The sequence below is a fragment of the Oncorhynchus gorbuscha genome, linkage group LG19, assembly GCF_021184085.1.
Source record: "Oncorhynchus gorbuscha isolate QuinsamMale2020 ecotype Even-year linkage group LG19, OgorEven_v1.0, whole genome shotgun sequence".
In the NCBI taxonomy this organism is placed as follows: domain Eukaryota; kingdom Metazoa; phylum Chordata; class Actinopteri; order Salmoniformes; family Salmonidae; genus Oncorhynchus; species Oncorhynchus gorbuscha.
The window spans coordinates 20,038,389-20,044,161 of record NC_060191.1 but is presented as its reverse complement, the minus strand read 5'-3'; positions in this window follow the sequence as shown (position 1 = coordinate 20,044,161).

The window sequence follows — 5,773 nt, the reverse complement described above, 5'->3', positions numbered from 1 at the left end:
TGTGTATTATGTAATGCTAGATTGCACTGAATGAACCATGTGCCTTTGTATGAAAAACAAACTGTGTCCTGTCATGGATTAGTAATAAAAGTTTACATTGAAAACAAACAGAAAACAACAGTTTTGTTCTATTTCTGTCCATCTTCATGAATCTGTTGGCATGTAAGAAAGAGAAGGTGGAAGACTCACCAAAACGTCACTGACACACAAGACATACTTGCCCTAATTTGAAGCGGTGAGCAGATTTACTGATAACTCAGAGCCAGGACTGGAACATTCTATTGGCAAATTCCACAGGATTGAGGATCTTATACGTTTAGTGTTGAGCTACTTGAGATCACAATAATCGTCATAATAGTTGTGATGAAAAGTCAAAATCTTCAACAATTCCAATTCAATACATGATTGAGATGGATTTTTTGTAAACGCAATCCATAACTGCTTTCATTTATTTTAAGTTTACTGAATGATTTCGCTATACCCGCAATTTCGCTATACCCGCAATAACCCGCAATAACATAAGATTTGATTTGATTTGAAGACAAAAATAATAATAAAACGTTTAATGGGCCTACTTCAATCTTTCCCACATTTTGCATTTTATCAAACTGTAGATGAGGTTCCTCTTATTAGATCAAATGTGCCTTTTTTGCCTGTTGTAATATTTCCAGTCACATTTGGGGTCTCTTCTTAACTTCCCATTCTCTCTCTCTCTCTCTCTCTCTCTCTCTCTCTCTCTCTCTCTCTCTCTCTCTCTCTCTCTCTCTCTCTCTCTCTCTCTCTCTCTCTCTCTCACACACACACACACACACACACACACACACACACACACACACACACACACACACACACACACACACACACACACACACACACACACACACACACACACACACACACACACACACACACACACACACACACACACACACACAAACCCTACTCAGGTGTGTAGTCCTCTGTGTATTGCATGTTACAGTGTACTGTCACTGAGATGTGCCAACAACCGGCATATGGGCCCTCACAAGTCACTACCATTGTCATGTAAAATAGTCTGCTGACCCTAGTGTATAGGTCTGTATATATACTTTAAAACAAATGAAATGCAACCCTAACAGCATAGGTTTATCAAGCAGTAGTTGTTTTCATTTTAGGAATCTTTGCATTTTAATGTAAACATTTGAATGCTGCAAGCATGCCGATACAGGATTTTGATATCCACATTGGATAGTGTCAGAGTTCTGAAAGAAACTACTGTTTTGTATAGCTATGGCCAGCAGAAAACAAGTGGCTGTACAATTAAACATCCACTCCATGCAAATATTATAGTGCCCTTATTAACCGGGCCAGGTTGCAAGTACATTATGTTCCAGGCATTAACATCCAGTCTTTTGTGACATCTCCCCTCGCCCTCCATGATTCTTGGCAGTGTTATCGTTCTCATAATCTAATTCACTGGTTTCTGTCAACCCGCCAAGAGACAAGTTGCATTAGCTGAGCGCTATAGGCGTTAATGAACTGAGCCGTGATGTTAAGCACATTTGAGCAACGCTAGCTACACAACGGAACTGTTGTCGGACTGATGGTGGATTATTGTCTGAGCTAGCTGCTGCTTGAACTCACAGGTTGGTCAGGGTCAGATCCAGGGTAAAGTCACCCAGCTTGTCTGTGGAACACTCCTGCTACTCGCCAAGATACGCTCGGCTTCTTTTGTAGTCCCGTCATCCATTGGCATCATGTCAACAAGAGGGAGCCATGGAAAATAGAGGAAGATTGCAATGTTCTATAATCATATGGGCTACAAATCGTATTGGCTCTGTGAGCGTCATTTGACGACGCACAATGTTGATTTACAATACCTGAGGTCACTTGACATTTAATCGCCTGATAATGTGAATGCTTCAAACAAAGGATTAGCATGGGCAAATAAGGAGTTTCTGTAGTTAACATTTAGAGGGTGTAGCCTTCTTTCGTGAGAAGCATGCGTTAGCTACGTCTAACATGAGAGCGATGTATGAATACAGACTCTTAGGCATTCCAAGATGGCGGCAATGATCTGTCAACATAGCTTTAACCTGATACTTAAAATGGAAGATTTACATTTCTGACCATAGCTGTTTGATGGACAGTGGCACCGGGGCCAGTGCCAAGGGAATACAGAGGGGAAAATGGCATGTATTGGTAGTTGCCCAAGGGTCAGGAACTTGGGTGCTGCTCCTTTCATAGTTTCCTCAGCATCATCATTACCATGCAGGAATGCGACCCTGGGAGTCCATTCTGTGTGGTTTTGGAGGGAAACGTGTTCTCAACCCGTCACTATGGACCGAGGATGCGTGTCCTTAGATCCAACTGTGGTCGGTGCCAAGTATAATTTTGACCTCTTTAAGCGGTTGTTGGTCCACAGTTTGCTGCTTTTTCTCCGCACACACACACACACACACACACACACACACACACACACACACACACACACACACACACACACACACACACACACACACACACACACACACACACACACACACACACACACACACACACACACACACACAGACACACACACACACACACACACACACAGACACACACACACACACACACACACACACACACACACACACACACACACACACACACACACACACACACACACACACACACACACACACACACAAGCAAATGCAATAATGCAAGCACTATCATAGACTAGTTTGTTTTATATACATTTTCAGGAAGTGGCACATTTTTATTTCCAATTGATAATGTATGCAAATCTTTTAAATATTCATTTTAACAATCTATTCAGCGCTTGTGTAATTGAGTTGAAGGAGACTATCTTGGTCTGATTTTGTAAATGTATTATTTTGATCATCTTGAGCATCACAATGCTATATTATTACATCTGCCTGGATAAGCTTGAAATTGAAAAACGTTTTGAATCCGTAACTAAAAGTCACTTCAGGGATGGCTAAAACCAGTCTATCCGCATATAATCAACAAAGTGTGGTCGCTGAAATGATTAAATAATTATTTGTTTCTTGTTTTGTTTTGCACCGAGATGAAATGTCTATTCAGATATTTTTAAGCAACCGATGTTGTTTGTGTTATGCAATCTAGTGTGTATTATGTAATGCTAGATTGCACTGAATGAACCATGTGCCTTTGTATGAAAAACAAACTGTGTCCTGTCATGGATTAGTAATAAAAGTTTACATTGAAAACAAACAGAAAACAACAGTTTTGTTCTATTTCTGTCAATCTTCATGAATCTGTTGGCATGTAAGAAAGAGAAGGTGGAAGACTCACCAAAACGTCACTGACACACAAGACATACTTGCCCTAATTTGAAGCGGTGAGCAGATTTACTGATAACTCAGAGCCAGGACTGGAACATTCTATTGGCAAATTCCACAGGATTGAGGATCTTATACGTTTAGTGTTGAGCTACTTGAGATCACAATAATCGTCATAATAGTTGTGATGAAAAGTCAAAATCTTCAACAATTCCAATTCAATACATGATTGAGATGGATTTTTTTGTAAACGCAATCCATAACTGCTTTCATTTATTTTAAGTTTACTGAATGATTTCGCTATACCCGCAATTTCGCTATACCCGCAATAACCCGCAATAACATAAGATTTGATTTGATTTGAAGACAAAAATAATAATAAAACGTTTAATGGGCCTACTTCAATCTTTCCCACATTTTGCATTTTATCAAACTGTAGATGAGGTTCCTCTTATTAGATCAAATGTGCCTTTTTTTGCCTGTTGTAATATTTCCAGTCACATTTGGGGTCTCTTCTTAACTTCCCATTTCTCTCTCTCTCTCTCTCTCTCTCTCTCTCTCTCTCTCTCTCTCTCTCTCTCTCTCTCTCTCTCTCTCTCTCTCTCTCTCTCACACACACACACACACACACACACACACACACACACACACACACACACACACACACACACACACACACACACACACACACACACACACACACACACACACACACACACACACACACACACACACACACACACACACACACACACACACACACACACACACACACACACACACACACACAAACCCTACTCAGGTGTGTAGTCCTCTGTGTATTGCATGTTACAGTGTACTGTCACTGAGATGTGCCAACAACCGGCATATGGGCCCTCACAAGTCACTACCATTGTCATGTAAAATAGTCTGCTGACCCTAGTGTATAGGTCTGTATATATACTTTAAAACAAATGAAATGCAACCCTAACAGCATAGGTTTATCAAGCAGTAGTTGTTTTCATTTTAGGAATCTTTGCATTTTAATGTAAACATTTGAATGCTGCAAGCATGCCGATACAGGATTTTGATATCCACATTGGATAGTGTCAGAGTTCTGAAAGAAACTACTGTTTTGTATAGCTATGGCCAGCAGAAAACAAGTGGCTGTACAATTAAACATCCACTCCATGCAAATATTATAGTGCCCTTATTAACCGGGCCAGGTTGCAAGTACATTATGTTCCAGGCATTAACATCCAGTCTTTTGTGACATCTCCCCTCGCCCTCCATGATTCTTGGCAGTGTTATCGTTCTCATAATCTAATTCACTGGTTTCTGTCAACCCGCCAAGAGACAAGTTGCATTAGCTGAGCGCTATAGGCGTTAATGAACTGAGCCGTGATGTTAAGCACATTTGAGCAACGCTAGCTACACAACGGAACTGTTGTCGGACTGATGGTGGATTATTGTCTGAGCTAGCTGCTGCTTGAACTCACAGGTTGGTCAGGGTCAGATCCAGGGTAAAGTCACCCAGCTTGTCTGTGGAACACTCCTGCTACTCGCCAAGATACGCTCGGCTTCTTTTGTAGTCCCGTCATCCATTGGCATCATGTCAACAAGAGGGAGCCATGGAAAATAGAGGAAGATTGCAATGTTCTATAATCATATGGGCTACAAATCGTATTGGCTCTGTGAGCGTCATTTGACGACGCACAATGTTGATTTACAATACCTGAGGTCACTTGACATTTAATCGCCTGATAATGTGAATGCTTCAAACAAAGGATTAGCATGGGCAAATAAGGAGTTTCTGTAGTTAACATTTAGAGGGTGTAGCCTTCTTTCGTGAGAAGCATGCGTTAGCTACGTCTAACATGAGAGCGATGTATGAATACAGACTCTTAGGCATTCCAAGATGGCGGCAATGATCTGTCAACATAGCTTTAACCTGATACTTAAAATGGAAGATTTACATTTCTGACCATAGCTGTTTGATGGACAGTGGCACCGGGGCCAGTGCCAAGGGAATACAGAGGGGAAAATGGCATGTATTGGTAGTTGCCCAAGGGTCAGGAACTTGGGTGCTGCTCCTTTCATAGTTTCCTCAGCATCATCATTACCATGCAGGAATGCGACCCTGGGAGTCCATTCTGTGTGGTTTTGGAGGGAAACGTGTTCTCAACCCGTCACTATGGACCGAGGATGCGTGTCCTTAGATCCAACTGTGGTCGGTGCCAAGTATAATTTTGACCTCTTTAAGCGGTTGTTGGTCCACAGTTTGCTGCTTTTTCTCCGCTGCATTGCCGTCTTTCTTTTGACGGCCGTTCCATGCAGTGAGCAACGAGACAGTGGCCAGAGGTGCATGCTAAAAATATGATGAATATTTAATCAACATAAAAATGTTATCGACAGAAACATTTAATAAAGGAACAAAGTACTGGGCTGAAATTCCACTGGATCAAGTGAAAAGCATTGATCACTGATCAATTGTGGCCACT